The sequence below is a fragment of the Ambystoma mexicanum genome, chromosome 6q (genome assembly GCF_040938575.1).
Source record: "Ambystoma mexicanum isolate Mex_15411 chromosome 6q, UKY_AmexF1_1, whole genome shotgun sequence".
NCBI lineage: Eukaryota > Metazoa > Chordata > Amphibia > Caudata > Ambystomatidae > Ambystoma > Ambystoma mexicanum.
In genome coordinates this window covers 1233781280-1233805309 of record NC_090937.1, presented here as the reverse complement: position 1 = coordinate 1233805309, position 24030 = coordinate 1233781280, and the positions used below count along the sequence as shown (strand labels likewise).

General features: G+C 44.2%; 1 protein-coding gene across 1 annotated transcript in view; it reads left to right on the top strand.

Moving 5' to 3' along the window:
* Window positions 1-9563: 9563 nt before the first annotated feature.
* The window catches only part of LOC138516591 (uncharacterized), a 210463-nt gene continuing 195996 nt past the window's right edge, over window positions 9564-24030 (top strand). Inside the window, exons 1-2 of the mRNA XM_069631843.1 lie at window positions 9564-9638; window positions 9729-9887. The gene's annotated coding sequence lies outside the window, so the exon portion shown is untranslated. The remainder of the gene's footprint in view (window positions 9639-9728; window positions 9888-24030) is intronic.

The following is a 24030-nucleotide window of genomic DNA, read 5'->3' as shown; positions in this document are numbered from 1 at the left end:
AGGTGAATCATAGCCAACATTAGGTTGGAGAGCATGCTTACCTCATCTATTAGCAGCATTTTCATTTGTTTGAAAATTCTGTGCAGTTCCATTGCAGCTTCTTTGGAAAGTATGTAATAGTCTAATTTGTTTTGGTGTTCTATTGCAAGGAGTAGTAATCGGTGTAAAGTGACACTGCCTATGTTGTAGGCAGCTAAACTTGTAGGGGCAGTTACAACAGCTAACAGTTTGTTGTTTGTCAGTTGTTGAAGGAACTTGCTAATGATTTTGATTAAGAATGTTTTGCCTGAACCATCTTCACCACTCACGTATAGCAGTATAGGTTTGTAGTCTTGGCAGATACAGATTTTATTTTCATGTTGCACACCATGTTCAATTTGTTTAGTTATTTCTTGGAAAATGCTATGCTGTTCATTGTTCAGTTGTGATTTCAGTACAGCAAAGTCTTCTGTAGCTTGTTCATACTGACACATGGTATTTTCTACTTCTGTCATGGCTAATTCTGCCTCATTTGCTATTAGTGGCTGACCAAGTGGTTCTTGGCTTTCTGTTACAGAAGGTTGACTACTGTCAGTAGTTGGGCCTGGAGTTCTTCTTCATGTTATTGTTCATTGTGGGACATGGTTTGGTACTGTGTAAAGTTCACGTCTGTTATAGTGCTTTCATTTGCTTTGAAAGCATCTTCATAGGAGTCATATGTATCCAGTAACTCTTCTTCCATTCTCCATGGTTTAAAAAGATGTAGCAGGGACATGTAAGAGAAAGGAAGGAACTTAGGCTACCCTACCTGTTTCACCCTGGCCGGTTATGGATCCAGCATACATTTTTCACAGATCTCTGTTGGTTAGTCTGTACATATGAGAACACCCAGAATTTATGCAATCAAATTTACATTTATTTTAACATTTGTGGTTTGAAATATAGCATAACACAGCTATTGAAAAAGACCTTTTGTTTGCCTGAAAAAAACTGTGGTCAGTTCAGTCTAGCAGGCATAATAATCAACCTCATACATTGGTTCTTTACATTCACTGTTTTGTAGTGTGGTTAGTAAGAGGTAGTGACTTAGAATGTGGTCCGGTTGACTTCACATCTGTCTAGTTGACACAACAATGGTGTTTCTGGCACTCAGTTGCTAATGGTGTTGCTGGTGCCGTCTTCAGGACAAATTTAGTGGACTTGGGCTGTCACTTGATTAGGACATCTAAAAGGTAAACAGGTAAAGTTGGCAGTCAGAGACAGGTGTGTCTTAGTTTGTGTTGTTTGTCTTCCCCTGTCAGTCTCAACCCATTCAACTGATATTTTCTATTTAAATAGCTTCTGTTTGGAATATAATAATCTTTATTACTGTAACTGGTTGCACAAAATATTCTGTGTAATCAACTTATTTATCGTTTAATCTGTTGTAATGTTTATGAAAATACTAATACAAATTATTTAACTGGAAAAAGGCATATCTATTGCTGCTTTGCAAATCCACTTTATAAAAGATACACTTCTGATTCTACTCATGAAGGAAAACACTAAAGAAATATTAGTATTCTCATTTAAAGCTAGGAAGGCAGAAGACGTGGTCTACTTATTTATTTATTTATTTATTTATTTATTTGAATTCTTATAACGTGCTGCATGCCTGCAGGCCTCAGGACGCACAAAAAAAGAGACATAGACAGGACAAGAGAGAGCAAGCAGGATCAGAAAGGGTCATAAGGATTGCTCCATATTAATAAGGTAGGTTTTCATGGCTTTTTTAAATAGGGGGTAGTTTTTGATTTGTCGTAGCCCTGCCGGCAAAGCATTCCAAAGTAGAGGGCACTGAACGTCAAGCATGGTGGCTCCAAATTTTGCGGTCTTAAATCTGGGGGAATCAAGGACTGTGGCAGAGGATGAACGAATATTTCTTCCATTGCTCTTGATGTTAATGCATTCAGACAAGTAGATGGGACTGCTGAAAGAGAGGCATGTATGTGTTGTAGTAAGCATGTTATGTGTAATGCAATGTTTGACTGGTAGCCAATGAAGCTTCTTCCCGAAGATGGAGATATGGAAGCGACGAGATTGAGTGAAGATGGTCTACAGAGCATTGTTCTGGGCCACTTGTAAGGATTGGATATTTGCGTCAGTAGTACCAGACAATGGGCTATTGCAATAGTCCAGTCTGGTATTTATCAACGCTGTGGATAGAAGAGCACAGTTTTTGGCTGCTAGAAATGGACGGATGTAATTGATTTGCTTATTGATCAGCCCGCAGCTAGACCTGATGTAAGAGACATGCGGCTTCATGGATAATTCGTCTAAGACAACTCCCAGAGTTTTTACCTTCCTCTGGACTGTAATGATGTTGCCTGCAATAAGGAAGTTGGAGTAATCAGTATCTAGGTTGCTCCAGGTGTTCTTGGAGGATACTTTCATTAGTTTGGTTTTATTGTGGTTTAAGGCTAGAGAGTTGCAAGCCATCCAATCCTGGATGGCTTTGTAGATGTTATTGATGGCCTCAACCTGGTAAACCAGAAATTATTACACATGGACAGCTGTTACGAAATCATGTCTTTTCTACTTGAGCAGCTTTGGTGATCCTGAGAACATCATTTTTCTTCTAGTGCTTTTTTTCCTTAAATGCTTAAACTGTGATCACTTAAAAGTGAGTCATATCACTTTTCTGACCAACAAGCTGAATCATTTATCCTAAAATGTTCCCTCATCACATAACAATTCTACCCCCTCACATGCCCACCTCCGAACCCTATCCATTCTGTGCCCTCCTTGTCATGCTTGATTGCAGGGCCATATGTCTTAGATCTTCCAGTGCTTGGTGGGGGACTATATGGTCCAATGGAACACCTATGTGCCTAGGTGAATAAGCCTATAGTTGACATGTGATGGAAACACCTCGACAAGTGATGCTGTGTCTATCTTATGACAATTAAAACTAGCACATCAGGTGTTACCTGTAGTAGAAGCACTCAGGCAATTGAGGCTCCACTTGGCTTGTGCTAACATCACTTGGTCTTCTGATGTTTCATCTTGCATATGATTACACTGGCCCTCATTATGAATGTGGCGGAAAGGCAACAACAGCGCCGGTAGTTCTACCGGCGCCGTTGTTACCTCTCTGCCACATTACGAGTTTTGCTCGCGGGTGCCGGACTGCACGCCTGGTCTGACCAGGCGTGCAGACCAGTACCCGCAAGCAGAACTCATGATTGCACCAGCACCGTTATTAACATGGTGCCGGTGCAACCATGCTCCGAACCCCCATTCTGCCCTATCAGGCAGAATGGAGATCGGGAGGCTGGCCATACTGGCACCCGCGAATGGGAAATTACGGGTCCGTCAAACTCGGCATGACCCGGTTCTTGCCCATTCGCGGGTGCCGGAAAAAATGCAACTCCGGCGGCGGCAACTGTACTAATTGTTATTATATTAACCCAACACTCATTTTAGGTATTTATTATTAGAATGACTGATATCACTGGAGCCTAAAATCATATTATTTAGCTTCCTGTCATGTCATCAGAGTAAAATGTCATGTGAAGACACTTTCTGTGGCGTCAACAGGCATACCATGTCACTTCCGCTACCCCAGGCATTTTGGTGAATTGACATCCATGTCTAGCTCTGTGATATCAGAGAGGGGTCTGACAAAATGACTTGTGCTCTGCAGGAGTATAAGAGAGAGTACTCGTGAAACCACTTGCTCAGCCCTCACACTTCTGAAAACAACAGTGATCCCAATCATAAAGGTAAAACAGACACAGGTAAGACATATACCTTTCCGTCTTTTGTGGTAATGTGGGCCAAAGGAAGGTTATACTTGCAAGAAGAGTGTGGATATGATTCAGTAGCAACCTAAACAGCAGTGTATAACAGTCCAAAATAAAGGGAATGTCAAATCAAGGATCTATACAAATATATATGCTTTAATTAAACACACCATCTGCAAGAACACTAAACAGAAAGTCACTGTACAAAACACACCGCTGTGGAAAAACATTGAATATGCAGAGATAGAACATGCAGGACAAGTAATGAAGCAGGTGAGAAAAGGCAATAATTACCACAATGGTTGTAATAGATATGTAGTGAAACGTATTGAATGATGACATAGCCAGTCTGTGGAGCCCATAAAATGACCTGAGGGGCAGTTAGCAGTCAATAGTATCCACTTGCTTGTCTGCCAATTGGACATTGGTGTACCAGGTTTGGAGGTTGATCAACCAGGTTGAAGTGGCTCGAGTGCAGAGGTCACATTTTTCTAGACGAGGAGCACTGTCAAGCAGGAGTCGAGAAAAAAAAAAGTGAATTGTGGTGCAAGGTAATACTTTGAAGCAGGGTGAATCCATAGGCCCACAAGGGTCAGGTGAATGGTCTGTTTGACTATGACTATCCTAAGGACTGGAAGTGCTGTTCTTGGTGATTGGTTCCATGAAGCGCTCAAGGAAGGGCAGATTGTGAGGCCACAGGGGTGATTTGGTGGTTGGTTTGACAGCAAAGATGCTGGTGAATGGAAGTGCAGTTCGAGTGGGGTGGTTCGCTCTGGTATCCGATGGTCACAGTTCGATGGGCCACCAGGGTCAGTTCGACTGGCCATGAAGATCGGCAGTGTAGATGCAGGTGGGTGGAATGGTGGTTCAAAGGCAGCTGATGCAACATAGAGATTAGAGTTTGAACTGAGCCAACAACATGTTCACCCAACTGGTTTGAATGTGCAGTTCATGGGTCTGTAGATCGGATGAATGCCAAAGGCATCTTTAGAGCATCCCAATGGTTTGATGAAGCTGAACAGGCTTGAATCACAGACCACATCAGCTTGACAGCAGAAAAGTAATGTACCCTGGATGTCTTGGCTTTCAGGTGCTTCGGCTACCTCACAGGGGTCTGAGGGAGCTCAGGGACAAGTGTTGTCTTTCTTCTCAGGCTCACATTGCAAAAGAGGCTGGTGAAAACTTTAAAGAGTCATTAACCATGTTATGGTTTTGGGCAGAAGTGTAACTAGCAGAGATACCATTCTTATTCCAAAAGTAGATAACCCCCAATATACCCTGGGGATGGGCAGGGAACAGAACACACCTCTTCCTTCAATGCTCAGTCTTCGCCTCACTGGTGGAGGGTTTTGGAAGGTCAATTTACCCAACAGAGGTCCAACAAATTCTTATTTTTTAAAGGCAAACATATGCAGGTAATTGGACAAAATCAGGCCTGCTTGAAGAGTCAAGTCACTGTCCTTTGAACAAATAGATGTTGCCTTCTGACAGCACATCCAATGTGCTTTGTGTTAAAGAAGTCAAGGGGACAGGAAGGAAGAGAGGTAAAGAGATAAAGCAAAATGGTTGAACCTTCCTCCCGCTGGTCTGAACTTCCTCTGTCTACACCCTGCCATATCCCTTGTGAACAGCATCAAAGGCCATTTTGGTATGCAGCCCCTGGTTTGAGTATAGCCCTTTAGTGAAGGGTGTGTCATATGAATCATGTTCCCAGGGCAGCTTCCTATGGAGTAGTTTTCTCAGAGGGTGTTACCTGCCCTCACAAAAGATGAAAGAGAAGCAATGTGGCTTGGATAATCATGCCACCATACCTCAGGCTCAGATATGTCTTATACCTACAGTTTAACATGCCACCGGGATATTAGCTCTCATAGTTATGTAGTCTTTGAAACTGAGGTGGATATCTGAATGTCTGTGCCACTGCTGCAGGGGCTTTGCTGTGTCTGCAGCTATCAAGGATGCACCTGTGACCTGAACCTGCCCTGTGCAAGACAGGGAGGAAGTGAGAGGTATAGATAGTGGGATGTCAGGTTGCAGAAAGGCCATGAGGAGTAAGGGTAGTCCAGGTGGATGTTGAGATCACCCAGCAGCAGGAGTTGAGAGGAGGAGGAAAGTAGAGAAGAGGCCAGGTCAGCCCATTCGGAAAGGAAGAGAGTGGACTGTCCTGGAGGCTGATAGATGATGTAAATAAGAAGAGAAGATTTAGGGGAGAGTGAGAGCCTTCAGACTAGGCACTCGAAAGAGGAGTAGGACTGAGTAGGGATAATGGACTCAGGTAACCATTCTGGGAACATCAGTGCTACGCCCCCGACTGACTTATGCTGGGTGCAGAAAGGATTTTGTAGCTTTCAGGGAGGAGAGTGTCAAAGCTTGTGACAGAGCTATCCTTGAACCATGTCTAAGTGATGGTGAGTACATCAAGATCCATGAGTTTGAAAAGGTTGCAGATGTCAGACAAGTGTTTTATAGCAGAGTAGGTATTAAGGGTGGCAATGTGGAGGGGCTTGCCATCATTAAAGGTCTTCCGTGGGGGGGCACAGTGGGCCAGAGTGATAATAGAGGGTGGTGGAGGAGCCAAGGTTGACAAGGGAGTCAGGATAATAGGGCAAGGCACAGGTGCCGGTGCAAAGGAGGAGGGAAGCACAGAAGGCAAGGGAGCCTGTGCAGAGGAGGAGGAAGGCACAGAAGGCAAGGGAGCCTTGATGGAGGGAGAGGTGAGGTTAGAGAGGTGAGGGAGGAGCCTGTCAAAGAACAGACGGTTGGGTAGAGTACCCTGAACCATGATGGTTACATTGCGGTAGACATTAATGATGACTCTGAGAATGGCAAAGAGGTCCAGGTGAACCTCTCAGTGAGTGCCATCATTAATGGGAGAAGAGGCAATTGGAGAGAGAAAGCCAACCATGTAACAAGTCCATAGGTCAGGTGCAGTAATGAAGAAAAAGATGTTAGTGAGGGTCTCTCTGGCGGAAGTAGTGACATAGGTGTCTGCAATAGGAAGGCTCGAGTTGGAGCCCAGCATGTCCTTCTTAAGTTTCTTCTGGCCAGTTTTCGTGCTAGGAGAAGGATAGGAGATAGAGAAGCAGTTGGAGAAGATAGGAGAGATAAAACGAGACATAGCCAGCTGCTGTGGCGAGGACACTTACCAGTCTGAAGTACTGAGGCACAAGGAGGAGGCGGAGGGGAGCACAAGGGCTGAGACAGGGGGTAGTGCACACAGATAGTGCAATTTTTTCAGAGCAGGATGAAATTACAATGCAGCCCCTGGGCACAGCTAAGATGGTTTAGCATATCAGGTTAGAAGGACAATGCAGGCACCGGGTACAGCTAAGAACATTTAGCAGAATGGGTGAAAGGACAATGCAGGCACTGGGCACAGCTAAGAACATTGTTTGATTTCAAGGGGTGAAAGTACAATGCAGGCACCGGGTAAGGCTAAGAACGTTTAGCTAATATGCTAAAGCAGAACAGTGAAAAGCATAATGCATGCACTGGGCACAGCTAAGAACAGATCAGAAACACAATGCAGGCACTCGGTATGGCTAAGAACGTTTAACAGAACAGGTGAAAGTACAATGCAGGCACTAGGCACAGCTAAGAACGTTTAGCATAGCTGGTGAAAGTACAATGCAGGCACTGGGCACAGGTAATATTGTATAGCAGAACGGTGAGAAGCATAATGCAGGCACCGGGCACAGCTAGGAACGTTTATCAGAACAGGTGAGCAGCACAATGCAGGCATTGGGTACAGCTAAGAACGTTTAGCAGAGCGGGTGAAAGCACAATGCAGGCACTGGGCACAGCTAAGAATGTTTAGCAGAACAGTGAGAAGCATAATGCAGGCACTGGGCACAGCTAAGAACGTTTATCAGAACAGGTGAGAAGCACAATGCAGGCACTGGGTTGAGCTAAGAACGTTTAGCAGAGCGGGTGAAAGTACAATGTAGGCACTGAGCACAGCTAAAATGGTATAGCAGAACGGTGAGAAGCACAATGCAAGCAGTGGGCACAGCTAAGAATGCTTATCAGAACAGGTGAGAAGCACAATGCAGGCACTGGGTACAGCTAAGAATGTTTAGCAGAGCAGATGAAAGCTCAATGCAGCACTGGGCACACCTAAGATGGTATAGCAGAACGGCGAGGAGCACAATGCAGGCACTCGGCACAGCTAAGAACATTTAGCAGAGTGGGTGAAAGTACAATGCAGGCACTGGGCACAGCTAAGAACGTTTAGCAGAGCGGGTGTAAGTACAATGCAGGCACTGAGCACAGCTAAAATGGTTCCGCAGAACAGGTGATAAGCACAATGCAGGCACTGGGTACAGCTAGGATGGTATAGCAGAACAGGTGAGAAGCACAATGCAGGCACTGGGTACAGCTAGGAACGTTTAGCAGAGCGGGTGTAAGTACAATGCAGGCACTGGACACAGCCAAGAACATTTAGCAGAGCGGGTAAAGGTACATTTTAGGCACTGGGCACAGCTAAAATGGTATAGCAGAACAGTGAGAAGCACACTGCAGGCCCTAGGCGCAGCTAAGAATATTTAGCAGAACAGGTGAGAAGCAAGTGAAAAGCACAATGCAGGCACTGGGTAGAGCTAAGAATGCATAGCAGCGCTGGTGAAAGTACAATGCAGGCACTGGGCACTGCTAGAATGGTATAGCAGGATGGTGAAAAGCACAATGCAGGCACTGGGTAGAGCTAAGAACGTTTAGCAGAGCGGGTGAAAAGCACAATGCGGCACTGGATCATGAAATACAGATGGGCGAGAAAATGAAAAAAAAAGATAAAGTACACATTTTTTTTTAACGTGGGGGCACAGCACGGTGCAATGCAGGTAGCGTGGTGGTGACGAAGATCAGTAGTTAGTAAGAACTTGGATGGCAGACACCAAGAATGTGCAGAGTATGTGAAATGGCAGAAGAGAAGACAGGTAGAGCAGCAGATTACCAGGTGAACTGAGAAGTAAGATGATGAAGTAAGGCCATCAATCACGTGCAAGGTGTATAGTAGTGTAGGTCGAGGTGGTCAGCTTTATGATCTGATGCAGTGCATGAGCCCTCCAGCGCTTGTCCATGTCCGGACAGGGCCAGACAGGGAACCTTGATCAGGGCCTTTGTCAAAGGTTGGCTTCCGACTGCCAGTAGCCTGATTGGCTACTTGAAGAAGTGGGTCAAATCTTGCTGATATTAAGTAGATACAGTGCATGCAATTCGTTTTTTGGGCAGCATCCAATTAAAATTAAAGCATACAAATATGCTTATCTCTATGTGAACGACAACATCCAATTATTGAGTTACCCAATATGCTGTACCAAGAGCTGCACTCTTTCAATGGTTAACCTGTGATAATTTTGTGATATGACTCACCTACATGTATTTCTAACTTTTGCAGAGCCAAGATCAACCTATGAACTAAGGAATATTTTTGTCTCTGAATTCTCAATAATTGTCCAACGTGTTCTCTTTCCATGGGTACTTATAGACAGATTATACCGCAAAGTTGAAACAACTTCATTCGCATTTTTCCAAATTCTAGAGTTGTAGATTCTTTCTACATTCGATTTATCCTCCCCCGTTCTACATATTCATTCACCTACATTTAACTGATATAATTCTATCATTTTGTCACCAAATACAAATACCGCTTCCATTACAATAGTATTCCATAACCTTTGACAGTGGAGTACTACACTCCAAGATGTCCGACTCAAACCTCAAATGGATTCTAAGTCCTTCCTCAATTTCCATTATACTCCCCGGCACGCATGTCCGTGTACATGTAACTGTAGAGCTCCTGGCTCTGGGCTCGTTCTGCTCACTTCACATCGGTGTACCTCTCGTCTCTTCTTTCTTTACTGCTTCAACTTGCAGGTAAAACCGCTAAAAATAATACAGATTAGCCATCTTGAGGCACTATATTATTACCTGCCTTAACAGCATTTATTGCCCTTTTGTTGACAGATTTATACATCTTGAACTTTTAAACACGGATGCTATATGACTCTAGTTGTAACTATCTGGATCAGTATACACGGCCAGACCGGGTCATTTTCCAAGTTCCACTTTCTCGAATCATGAACACGGGAGTGCACTACTACGGACACTGAATCCACTTTGCATGTAAGCATAATTTTGCATTTCCACTCTGGACCTCAAGGACTTAGATATAGGCTCCAGATGAATTATCTCCACGTTGAGTGAGACAGTGTTCTTGATTTCTCCACCTATTCTCACATAGCCCCAGCGCGGTACTCGCCAGATGCAGTCTTCCTGATATTCATATTCAGACGTTTTTATACTATTGTACTCCGCATGGTACTCATGACATGCTCTTTCCAGACTGGTGCACTCCTTGGATTCTTGTTCAAGGTATGACATATAGTCACTGTGTTGCACGTATTTCACTGAATTGTAAATTTCACTTTCCACACGATTATATTGGAATTGTGTTACCCATACTTTCTTTTGATTCTTGCATTAATCTCTTATGGGAATATGGATTATGAAGCACTGTTGTACATTTTGGGCATATATACTTTGTCAAATATTTTTCACCCGGTTGCTCTTACAACACAATACTATGCTGATAACTGGACACAGAAATGTATTCCCTGGTTTATAGACCCCCGAATTATATATATTTTCTTTTAATAGGTCCCGATGCATGGGATCAGTTTTGAATGACTTGCGGCTTTCTTTGCTGCCTGCTATTTTGACCCCTCTACAATACATTATAGCTATACATAACTAGGTGAGTTTATGTCCTACTACATTATTATTTTGTCTAATACAAGACCTGTTCAGTCATCTGTTAATTCCGGACAACTAATTATGTGTTCTGACCAATTTGTGTTTTCGTATCACAATGACGCTTGGCGTAGTCATTTACAACACCAATGGACAAAGACAACTTTGGACTAATATAAACATATATGACATACCTCTCTGAATTATTTGATTTGTGTTTACCCTGAATAATCAAATACTGCTATTGACTCATATGTTGTATAAATCAATATTGATGGATAACTATTGAGACCTCGTATGGATTTAAATATGAGAAACCAAAATTGTAGGACTGCAAAAGATTCTAAAAAATGGCAACAATTTATTTTTTGTTTAGCCACATTCTCTGGCTCTCTTGACATGTTTGTTTTTTAAATTAATTCCCTCTTGCTGATAATGTACCCTCTCAACATGAACCACTAATCACCTGTCATGATGCCTACCCCCGGAGCACCAGGACAGGCCCAGCATCCCCGGGAGCAGGCATCATGCCCTCGGGTAAAAGCCCAGCGGCCCCTAATAGGGGCTCTTTGGACTTTGTCCTGGCGCCTTTGGCCCCAGGCTCATGTTGGACATCAGTCCTGGCGCCCTAGGCGCCAGGCTCATAAAAGAGGGTGTTTGGTGCACTTACCTGACGCAGACCATGCTGCATGAAGTCTCAAGCCAAATGAGGCTTAGGAGGGACTATTTTCTCAAAGGAACTATTTTACTCCGGTGGGGACCGTGGAAGAATACTTACCTGGAACTTCTTCCAAGGCTATTTAAACCACGCACGGACTGCCACACATGCTTCGCGTTGCTCTGCATCTAGCAGCTGAATGCTCACCGTACCTGCTCCTGCATCTTGCCTCCATCCACGCCCGCCTCGATCTTGGGGTACCTGAAAGGAAGGAAGGGAAGAGAAAAGGTGAAAACCAAGAACTTAATCTAATTTCTTACCTGTCTCCGGAATCATCACGCCAGCGATCCTGAAGATAGACATTCTTTAAAAGCATTGCGCTACTTGTAGCAGCGCCGCGCATCACTCGCCTGCCTCGTGGGCTCTTCACTATTCACCACGACCTTCTGGGCATTCCGCCACATCTCTGCACCTGCAGGGGAGAAGAAGAGACAAAAGATGAGCAGGAGGAACAAATGAGGAAAGCCTGATTTTCCGTCACAAGACTTACCTGGCCATATTTGATGGAATCACTCCTCATTTCGGGTCGGCGCCACTTCTTGGCCTGGTACCCCACCCCGGCCCCTAAGGGGAAAAAAGAAAGACATTACTAGAGTGATTCAAAGACATTTAAAGGGATCATTTTATCACAAACTCACCTGAGTTGATCTCCGGCAATATCCCTCGAAGCATCACTCCACTCTGCACCTGAAAATAAGGACAGATCGCAGGTTAAGAAAAGCAAACAAAGAGAAGACTCTACTCTGGAACTTTTTAAACTGCATACTTACGGCATTTCGCCTTCCGAAACCAGTGAAGTAACTGGTCAAATACGCGCCCCTGCACCAGAAGCAGGATGGAGAGCTCATCCATCCAAACATTAAGGTGAGCCTTGATTGGGGATTTCAGAGGTGGTCAGAGAAGAGCAAAGGGGAGGTGGGAAGCAATCACAATACTCTGCAGTCAGTTAATCCTCTTTCTCCACCTACAGAAAGATTTTTCTATGGGCCAGACAAGCCAGATTTGGGGGTCCAAAATGTTTTTCGGTGTTTCGAATCCTGCGCATCGCGTTTGAAGAGGTCACAGCAATCCAGACCATGTCAGCGCCTCCGTGGGAGCCAGGTGAGCGTTACAGAACGCGAAGCCTTCCTACAAATTCCCACCCAGGCGCTATGGAAACTTCTGGGACTGATATGTTGGCCCAATTACTGGGGGAATTACGGGCTGAAGTACATGCCGCTCGTCAAGAGACTAATGCCCTCGGGAGGGAACTAATCGTATCTAAGGAACAAACTGATGACCTGGCTAGGCAGGTATTGCAAGGTCAAGCTGGGCAAACCCCTCTACCTGGTTCTGGGGGGAATTCTGTTCCTGTGGCTTCAAGTAACCCTGTGCAAATCAATTTACCTGGAAATATGCCGCTGGCCCCACCTGAACGCTTTGCTGGGGACCCCAAATGGTTCGCCGTATTCATGAATCAATGTCGTTTGCATTTCTTATGCAGACCTGGGGCCTTCCCTAATGACCAGACCAAGGTACCTTTTGTGTTGTCATACCTTAGCGGCTGTGCTGCCGATTGGTCAGTACCACTTGTTACTCAAGATGACCCAATCCTCCGGGATTTCAAGCAAGCATGGAGAGATTATTTGCTCGACATTCTCAGGGACAAGCTCTGGATGATGAACTTCTATCCCTGCGACAGGGTAATCAAGACCTCCTCTCCTACATAGCAACCTTTAACAGACTAATCGTGGAAACTGGGTGGCCAGAGGATAAAAGAATCACATTATTTTATCAGGGTCTACGCGGAGAACTTAAAGATGTCTTGGCCCAAGTCATAAATCCGCCCCAAGAATGCACAGAATATATAGACTTAGTGGTCCAATTGGATCACAGGCTCCAAAACCGAAAAAGCGGATCGGTCCAAGTTTGACACCCGGGTGTTGGTCAAGACCCACGTCACTCCCAAGGGTGCCGATGTCTCCGAGCCTATGCAAATTGGAGGGGTTAGAGGACCTTTAACCCAAAAGGAACGTGAAAGGAGGTGGCAGTTAAATTTATGTCTTTATTGTGGGAACTCTGGACACTTTCTACGAGATTGCCCGGCAAAACCGCCCAAGAAGGTGGTAGGAGCCGCTGATAAAAACCATGAAGACTCTGTTTCGGGAAACGACTCCCCCGACAAGCGTAGGGGTCTGCTTGCCGAGCTTGAAAACTAACTCTCAGACCTCGCATTTCATTGTGCCAATGGTTCTCGTAGATCCGGAACAGCCTAAGCGGTTGCATGCAATAAAGGCATACATCGATAGTGGGGCTATAGGAAACTATGTGGATCGTGAATTGGTCTCTAGGATTAACCTCCCTCTGCGTCCAAAAACCAGCAAAGATGTCATCACCACAGTCGATGGAACTGAAATTGCCTCAGGACCGGTAACACATTCCACTACTGAGGGGACTCTTATTGGTCCGGACGGCCATCGGGAGGCAGTTGTGTTTGACGTAATCAAGGCCCCACAGTTTCAGGTTATTCTTGGAATTCCTTGGTTAGAGACACATAATCCTAGAGTTGATTGGCGAGCAAAGAGAATAACCTTCCCGGATTGTGCACAAACCTGCTACCCAGAAAATCTGAAGATTAGTCTAGCATCTGTAACCTCTGTCTCCATGCAACTACCTCCGGAATACCAAGACTTTCAGGACGTCTTCCAAAAGGAACAGGCCAACACATTACCCCCCCCCCCCAGGGATCGTACGATTGCCAAATCGATCTGGTGCCCGGTGCACAACCACCTTGTAGCAGGATTTATGCCCTTACTGAACCTGAGAACCCCCATTTGAGACAATATTTAGATCATTACCTAGCCAATGGTTTCATTTGCCCATCAAAGTCCCCGGCATCCTCGGCTTTGTTCTTCGTGCCCAAAAAAGAAGGCGACCTTAGAACTTGTATCGACTACCGCGCATTGAACCAGATAACGGTTAAAAACCGTTACCCTCTGCCTTTGATCCCTGAACTCCTTGACCAGGTGAAGGACGCTTGCGTATACACCAAGTTAGGTCTCCGGGGGGCTTATCATCTGGTGCGAGAAAAAGAAGGCGACGAATAGAAAACGGCCTTCCGTACAAAATATGGTTTATTCGAATACCAGGTGATGCCTTTTGGGTTGTGCAACGCGCCTGCTGCCTTCCAATTCTTCATGAACGATGTCCTTCGGGAACTTATCGATGTTTGTGTTGTCGTATATATCGATGACATTCTTGTGTACTCCTCTTAGGAATCTGATCACAGAAAGCATGTCCGGGCCGTCCTTGAGAAATTGCGCCAACTGTTTGCTAAGCTGGAAAAGTGTGTTTTCCATACCACCGAGGTGGAGTTTCTTGGGTTCATCCTGACACCTAATGGGATCCGAATGGACTCACGGAAAGTGGAGGCCATCCTCAAATGGCCATCTCCTAGCTCGGTAAAAGGGGTCCAAAGCATGCTTGGTTTTGCCAATTTTTATTGTAGATTTATTCCGGAATTTTCATGTGCAGTACAACCCATCACTGCACTTTTGCGGAAAAATAAACGTTTCGAATGGACCAAGGAAGCCGAACAGGCCTTTCAGGAATTGAAAGCTAAATTCACGTCTGCACCTATTTTGAAGCACCCTCGTCCCGATCTCCCATACATAGTCGAAACTGATGCGTCCAGTTTAGCCATGGGAGCTGTCCTGTCTCAGAGAGACCCTGAAACCAACCAACTGCATCCTGTAGCATTTTGGTCCAGAAAGTTCTCACCCCCTGAGGTAAATTATGCAATTACCGATAAGGAATTATTAGCCATTAAGTCCGCCTTTAAGGCTTGGCGGCATTATCTTCTTGGCGCCAGGGACACCATCACCGTGATCACTGATCACCGAAATTTACAATATTTAAAGACTGCCAAGGCTCAATCATCACGTCAGCTCCGATGGGCTTTGTTCTTTGCTGAGTTTGATTTCGTAATCACTTACCGTCCCGGCTGTAAGAATGGCAAAGCAGACGCACTATCTAGAATAGGAATGGGAGAAATAGACACTAATTCAGAACCTGTGCCGATCATTCCCGAACAAAGAATTTTGGGATTAACCTCCTTACAAACCTTTGAAGACATTCAAGCACGAGTAAAACAACTCCTGGACTCTACCGCCTTGCAGGATTGGATCCAAAGGGGGTCTTACTTTTCGGTCAACGATGGCATACCTTACTTCCAAGGACGCTTATTTCTGCCAGAAAAGGAATTACAAGAACTGGTTATTTCCCGTCATCATGATACCCTGATGGAAGGACATCCTGGCATTGCCAAAACTGAGGAAAAAATTAAACGACAATTCTGGTGGCCTTCCTGGCGAAATGATATTAAATCTTTCGTGATGTCCTGTGGAGTTTGCACCCAAAACAAAGGCCAAAAGACAAAACCTGCCGGTCTTCTTCAGCCTTTAGACATTCCACCAACGCCTTGGCACACCTTGTCACTAGATTTTATCACGGACCTGCCCCCTTGTAATGGATACAATACTATTCTGGTTGTGGTGGATCTATTTTCCAAAATGGCTTATTTTATTCCATTGAAAGGATTACCTTCAGCTTCTGTCCTTGCTAAGGAATTCCTCGAAAATATCATCCGCTTGCATGGATTCCCGTCCATATTAGTCTCCGACCGGGGAAGCCAGTTTATTTCACATTTTTGGAAAAGGTGTTGTCAACTGGCACAAATCGACGTAAGACTCTCAACCAGCCATCACCCACAGACCGATGGTCAGACGGAGAGAACGAACCAGACCCTTGAACAATACCTACGGTGTATGTAGCACCAATCGGAGGGTAATTGGAAAGATTTGTTATGGGTGGCCGAATATGCATACAATAACTCGGTGCACTCTGGAACTGGACAAAGCCCCTTTTACACCCTATATGGACATCACCCTCGTACTTCAGACCTGGACTCTCCTCTGAGCCTTGAAATGCCCGCAGTAGACCATTTGCATTCCACTATAACTCAAGCATTCAAGAATGCAACTGCCCATTTGCAACAAGCGAAAGAAAAATACAAGAAAAATGCAGATCTGCATCGGAAGGAGGCGCCTTCATACCAAATAGGTGACCAAGTATGGTTGGCTACCAAACATTTATTACTCAACGGGCCTCGAACTTTTAATCCAAGGTATTTGGGCCCTTATTCGATCAAAGCTATCATTAATCCAGTGGCAGTCAAGCTCGATCTGCCAGCTAACATGCGGATTCATCACGTTTTTCATGTGTCACTTTTGAAACCAGTGCAACCAGGAACCAGATTAATAAAGCCACCAGAACCAATTCAGATAGATGGGGAGCCTGAATTCGAGGTGAAGAACATTTTGGATTCTAAAATTTCAAAATCAAAACTTTTCTATCTAATTGATTGGAAAGGGTACGGACCTCAGGAAAGGTCTTGGGAACCCAGCGACCACGTACATGCACCTTGGCTGGTAAAAAAGTTCCATCAGGATTTCCCAAACATACTGAAACCTCCAGAGGGAAGGACCTTGGGAGGGGCCATGGGGGGGGGTGCTGTCATGATGCCTACCCCCGGAGCACCAGGACAGGCCCAGCATCCCCGGGAGCAGGCATCATGCCCTCGGGTAAAAGCCCAGCGGCCCCTAGTAGGGGCTCTTTGGACTTTGTCCTGGCACCTTTGGCCCCAGGCTCATGTTGGACATCAGTCCTGGCGCCATAGGCGCCAGGCTCATAAAAGAGGGTGTTTGGTGCACTTACCTGACGCAGACCATGCTGCATGAAGTCTCAAGCCAAATGAGGCTTAGGAGGGACTATTTTCTCAAAGCAACTATTTTACTCCGGTGGGGACCGTGGAAGAATACTTACCTGGAACTTCTTCCAAGGCTATTTAAACCACGCCCGGACTGCCACACGTGCTTCGCGTTGCTCTGCATCTAGCAGCTGAACGCTCACCGTGCCTGCTCCTGCATCTTGCCTCCAGCCACGCCCGCCTCGATCTTGAGATACCTGAAAGGAAGGAAGGGAAGAAAAAAGGTGAAAACCAAGAACTTAATCTAATTTCTTACCTGTCTCCGGAATCATCACGCCAGCGATCCTGAAGATAGACATTCTTTAAAAGCATTGCACTACTTGTAGCAGCGCCGCGCATCACTCACCTGCCTCATGGGCTCTTCACTATCCACCGCGACCTTCTGGGCATTCCGCCACATCTCTGCACCTGCAGGGGAGAAGAAGAGACAAAAGGTGAGCAGGAGGAACAAATGAGGAAAGCCTGATTTTCCGTCACAAGACTTACCTGGCCATGTTTGATGGAACCACTCCTCATTTCGGGTCGGCGCCACTTCTTGGCCTGGCACCGCACCCTGGCCCCTAAGGGGAAAAAAGAAAGACATTACTAGAGGGATTCAAAGACATTTAAAGGGATCATTTTATCACAAACTCACCTGAGTTTATCTCCGGCAATATCCCTCGAAGCATCACTCCACTCTGCACCTGAAAATAAGGACAGATCGCAGGTTAAGAAAAGCAAACAAAGAGAAGACTCTACTCTGGAACTTTTTAAACTGCATACTTACGGCATTTCGCCTTCCGAAACCAGTGAAGTAACTGGTCAAATACGCGCCCCTGCACCAGAAGCAGGATGGAGAGCTCATCCATTCAAACATTAAGGTGAGCCTTGATTGGGGATTTCGGAGGTGGTCAGAGAAGAGCAAAGGGGAGGTGGGAAGCAATCGCAATACTCTGCAGACAGTTAATCCCCTTTCTCCACCTACAGAAAGATTTTTCTATGGGCCAGACAAGCCAGATTTGGGGGTCCAGTTCAGTCGGTGTTTCGAATCCTGCGCATCACGCTTGAAGAGGTCACAGCAATCCAGAGCAGGTCAGCGCCTCCGTGAGAGCCAGGTGAGCGTTACATCACCAACAGTCCAAGTAAGGCTTCTGAAGAAGAGGGCCTTCCCTCAAAACGCGTAAAGTCACAGTATTTGGTATCTTGGTCTCAAGAAGAATATATTTGCCTATGATTACATGATGTGATTAACATTTTTTCGTGTATCTTATGTAATTCACGTCTTCTGAAATTCTTTTCTCTTGACATGTGTATATGAAACAACATTTATTGAATCTCTTACTCTTTATGTGTTTATTTCTACTGAGACTTAACTTAACACCATTTTTGGTGGATTGTTGATAGTGTGCGAGGGACGGGAGGGCTCCTACTGTTGGATCCTTTTTCTTGTTCTATGTATATAACGGGACTTTTATGCCAAGGCCTTATTTCTTCCCTTGCACCTTGAATATCTAGAAACCAGCTAGTCTGGTCTATTAATTTTGTTTTTTTTTTAAATGAATAAACTTTAGGTGTGCTCCTATACACCCATTTGCTTTTCAGCATCCAAATAAATACCTGTATACCATGCTGCTGGGGTTGAGTCCCAGCTCCTCGTTGTCCTGAGGCTGATGGTGAAGGCAGCTACCATCTGGTCATGAGCGGAAAGCAATCTGGGTAGTTGAACAGGGGTGTTCTGTCACAGTTCAGTTCAAAAGGAGATAATTGAAGGACAAGATGGAAAAGGGGCTTATAATACACATAATTGTACTTTGTTCTTGCACTGTGCAGGCTTTCAGAGCATTGAGTCAGGCTTCTTGATGCTTTAGCTGCAGTCTAGCATATGTTGAGATAGATTGATTTAATGTGATCCCACAGGTGGTCGGCATCAAGAAGGTTCAATGATGCACGCTATCAATGGGTTAAGTCGGCATTTGAGATGGTGAAACAATGGGCCTCATTATGGGTTTTGCAGTAGGCGTGCCTGTAACAAAGCGGCTGCCGCCAAACCCGTGATTTTACTGGGACCTGCGAATGGGCAATCACCGGTCATGCGGAGTTCGGCAGACCCGGTAATTGTCCATTCACGGGTGCCGGCAATAATTGACTCCCCATCCCCATTTGTCCCCATAGGGCTGAATGGGAATGGGGAGCTCGGATGCACCGGCACCATTCATAATGGTGTCGGTTTTATCCACAAGTTTTGCTTGCGGGTGCCGCACTGCTTGCCAGGTCAACCTAGGGGCAGACCGAGACCCGTGAGTACAACTCGTAGTATGGCGGTACGGTAGCAATGGTGCCGGTAGCTCTACTGAAGCCGTTGTTACTGTACCGCCATACTTATGAGGCCCATTCATCCAATGGTTCAAGTGTGATGAGTCAGCATTAACAATGGCAAGGTTAATGACTTCCTGCATGTGAAATATGTGCTCAAATTGGTTGCTCTCTCGAAGGTTGAACCTGTGTTTTGAGTTGTTTATGATGGTCTAAGGCAATGATCAAGAGTTCATCTGTGTAGCTAAGAGTGTCACATGCAGCTGTGTAGATCCGGTGGTGGCGTGTATGGGATTGAACACTGTGAGAGCAGCTTGAAGATAGCTTGAAGTAGTGCAACAGGATTGCAGCTGATTCTGGGCTCCTGGAACCTGTAAGTGCTACTCAGGAGGGCTCTAGGAGAATTGGTTCATTTTCCCCAATAAGGAGCCTGTGCAGTATTTTATGCTCCACACATCACATTCCATGCTGAGGTAAGCGTGGAATGTGGAATGTGGAGTATGGAATAATTTACCTTGAAAGCCGTATCCTGCATCATTTCAGTGGCGACAAGGTTTTATGAACGACAGCCCACCGAGTAGCCGTTCATCCTGAACCCTACTTTCGCCAAAAAAGTGTAAGGAAGCTCTGCAGTGCCACGCAGATAAAGACGGAAAGAAGGAATCTACACCTTCAAAGTCAAGAGGGGAGTCAATCATCCAGGAGTAAAGACAGAGGAAGCATTGAACAGCCCATTAAAGCGAGTGTGCCACAAGCGAAAACATGACAAGCAAAACCTTTCCAGAAAAATGCCTGCACCCTGCTCCCCAGACATAGCGCTACTTCTTTCCAGACATAGCCATGCATCATCACTTTCTTTTTCCCTAAACAAAAGTGCTATGCATATCTGTATAAAGCGTGTGCATTACTGTTCAGTGTTGCGCAAGCTTACCACACCTCTTTTCCTCAGAGTAAAGGACCTTGCAGCATCCTTGTACGTGGTGCCATTTTGGTTCCCTAGGGTACCGTCGCCGGAAAATTTAAACAATTAAAGGCAGTAAAGGGAAATTGTGATACGTTGTCAATGCTGAGTATCATTAACAACAACTAACATTTAAAAGCCATCAGAGGATCACTGGAAATAATTATCAACAAGGAGGATTAAAGGACTCAAATACGTGTCTATTTTTTAAATATTTTTTTTCACAACAAAGAGAAAGGGGAAGCTAAAGCATGCTTTCTACTACTTCAACAAGGCCATGTAAGTGGAAATTAAGAATGCATATATATATATATATATATATATATATATATATATATATATATATATATATATATATATATATATATATATATATATATATATATATATGGTGTACACTAACTAACTAGGAGAGTGTAAGCAAAAAGTTAACACAATTGGGAAGCACACGCATGGTGGCGGGTGTACACAAAGTAATAAGGAGAGCATAGGAAGCACCGACATTGAAACCACAGAATTAAGAAACAAGATTTAACAACTGACAAGACACCTAAGACAGCCACATCAGAAGGAGCCAACAACAGCAACCCCATATGCAATACCCGACGGTACTGGAAACACCAGACAGGATGGCAACAAACAAGTGAACAAGCACTACATGAACATCCTCACATAGAAGGATAACAAATCAAGACAGTTGCAAACGTTCACCATGCAAGGAATACCTCCCCCAAAACTATTTCCTAGATACACGAGGTGAACCCAACGTACCCTGGAAATGTTGGAAAATACGCTTCGATAACTATGTGTTTGCAGCTCATGGGTTGAACTTTGCAAGTGAATGGAAAAAATACATACTCATGCACTGTCTAGCTAATTATGGTCAGGAACAATTTGAAAACATGCCTCCCCTCTCCGATGAAGAGTCATAAAACCTCACAGAATATGACAAATGCATTAAAATGTTGGACAAGCACTATGACAAATCTGTGAGCATAATCCTTGAGAGATACTACTTTGGGAAAAGAAAGCAAGGGATTAGGGAGACAGTAGAGCAATACCTTACAGTTCTAAGAGGTTTAGCTGCCTCGTGCGAATTTGGCAGCACACTCAATGAAAAATTACGTGACCAGTTTATAGAGTGCAGCGAAGAAAGGTGAGAGAAGCATTATGGACAAAGAGCAATCCAACTATTGATAAAGTGCTCAAGGTAGTTAAAGAAATTGAACATACCAACAAGTGTGTAAAGGAGTTGAAAAAAATGACTGAAACTGAAATAAAAGACATTTTACAAGTAGCAGAAGTTATAGCAGTACAAGAGTAGAACTTCAGAAAGTGCTAGAAGGGGAAACGTGACAAAAAAAGGAGGAGCAAGATTTAAAGAGACGAAGAATGACAACAAAAGAGGAAGATGTTTTAGTTGCGACAGCCTATATCACCTGGCTAGTAGTGACAAATGTCCAAGTATCAGTGCATTGTGTAAGAGGTTCAACAAAAAAGGTCACTTCACCAATTGTTGTAAGACAAAGATGGATAATATCGACTGTGTCAATGAGTTGTGTGAAGAACAAGAAAAATGTACCTGTGCCAATGACTGTGAAATAAACAATGTGGAAGATGAAGACACCAACGTTGAGAAGCCCATGTCAACAATTGAAATCTGCAGCATAAACATGGACATGGTAATGGACTCTGGAGCGAAGAATGCCTCGATACCTAGATCCACTTTTGAAGCAACAATGGGGAACGATATTGTGCTAAATAAAGTAGATGTTAAACCTGTAGCTTATGGTGGCAAACACATTGACTTAGAAGGTTGGTTTTGGTCTACCATGCGACTTAAGGACAGATCAGCTAAAGAAAAAATGTATATTTCTAGCAAAGGAGCATATCCACTACTGAGCTGGTCACATCAAAAAAGACTCAAAATTAAACTCGATCCCAATGCTGAGGAGGCCGTTTATGCTATAGATTGTGATAGATCACCAGAACTCCAACATTCAGTGTTTTGAGAAGAATTGGGCAATTAAAAAAACTTCAGGCATTAAAACCAATGCTGTTCCAGTTGTACAAAAAGTGAAACCAATGGAGGAAATGGAGGCACAAGGTGTAATAAAGAGGGTTGAGTCTTCTGAGTGTGTCTCACTGTTAGTCATTGTTCACAAACCCAATGGAAAACTCAGATTGTGTATTGATTTGAGATGTGTGAACCAATGTGTTATACCAGACTGGCATCCCTTGCTAAACATAACAGAAATGCTAGACACAATTAATGGTGCAAGGGTGATGAGCACTTTAGATTTAAAGTCTGCATACCATCAAATTGTATTACATCCTCTTTCTAGGAATGTAACTGCTTTTATCACTGCTGAAGGACTGTTCCAATGCAAACGCATGCCTTTCAGTCTTGTTTCGGCAGCAGCCGTATTTCAACGCATAATGTACCGATTGTTTCACCACATGAAAGGGGTAATGTGTTTTCAAGATGTGTTTAGTATATTGCAGAACACAGGAAGAACACATTTTTAGGCTTTTGAGAGTACTAGAGACCTTCAAGGAAGCTGGTCCAATGTTTAGCAAGGAAATATGTATGTTTAATAGGTCGAACATACAATACTTAGGGTATGAAATATCTGAACAAGGTATTAGGCCGAAGAAAGATCTAGTGAGCAGCATATTACATTTTTCCCAGCCCAAATAACAAGGAAAAATGTATTTCCTTTCTAGGAATGGCTGAGTACTATGCCAAGTTTATTCCTGCATTAGCTGATACAACTTTTCATATGAGGGAACTTGTGAAGAAAGGAGTAAGGAAATGAAAGTAGCCTTAAATAACACAGCTACTTTGAAAGGTTTTGATCCCAATAAGACAAGTGTACTCACAATTGATGTGAGCAATCATGGTCTGGGGGCAGTGTTGTCTCAGGTAGATGAATGGAAAGAGTTTCCCATTGCTTTTGCATCCAGCGTTTTAAAGGAGGTAGAACACAATTATTCCATGATAGAGAAAGAGCTTCTAGCAGTTATGTGGGCAATTGATAAGTTCCGTCCCTTTCTTTGGGGTGTGAGATTCGTAGTCGGGTAAGATCACAAACCGTTGAGAGAAATTTTGATGACAAAGGGTTTAGACAAGGTGTCTTCACAAATATGCAAGTGGGTTGCAAGTATGCAAGAGTACAAATGGGAAATAGAATATGTACCTGGAGTAAGGAATAAAACAGCTGATTGTTTATCACGGTTGACCAACTGTGTTGTAGGGGATAATGATGATGAGAATGAAGAGGATCACATTTTAAGTGTTAACAAAGCAATTGTGGCAGTGAGAGAGTGGGAAGAAGCAATGTTGGCAGATGAGGTAATGAAGAATGTCAAGGAATGTCTGCAATGGGGCATCAAAAGCAATGAATTTAGGAAAGAGACCATGCCTGATGCAGTTAGCCATATCTTTGATGAGTTGCTAATAAACAAAGGCATGATTTTGAGAGGGGACAACATCTTTCCACCTATAAATGTGAGCAGGACAATTCTTGTGATAGAACATGAGGATCCTCAAGGAATGACAAAAACCAAACAACTTTTAAGGCACGATTACTGGTGGCCCGGAATGGATTATCAGGTAGAGAGATTGATCAGAGATTGTTACAGTTGTGAAGATTATGCAAAGGGTTGTATGACAAGAGTTGAACCCATGACAGTAATGTCTATTACGTCTGTACCTTGGGAACATGTAGGTCTAGAT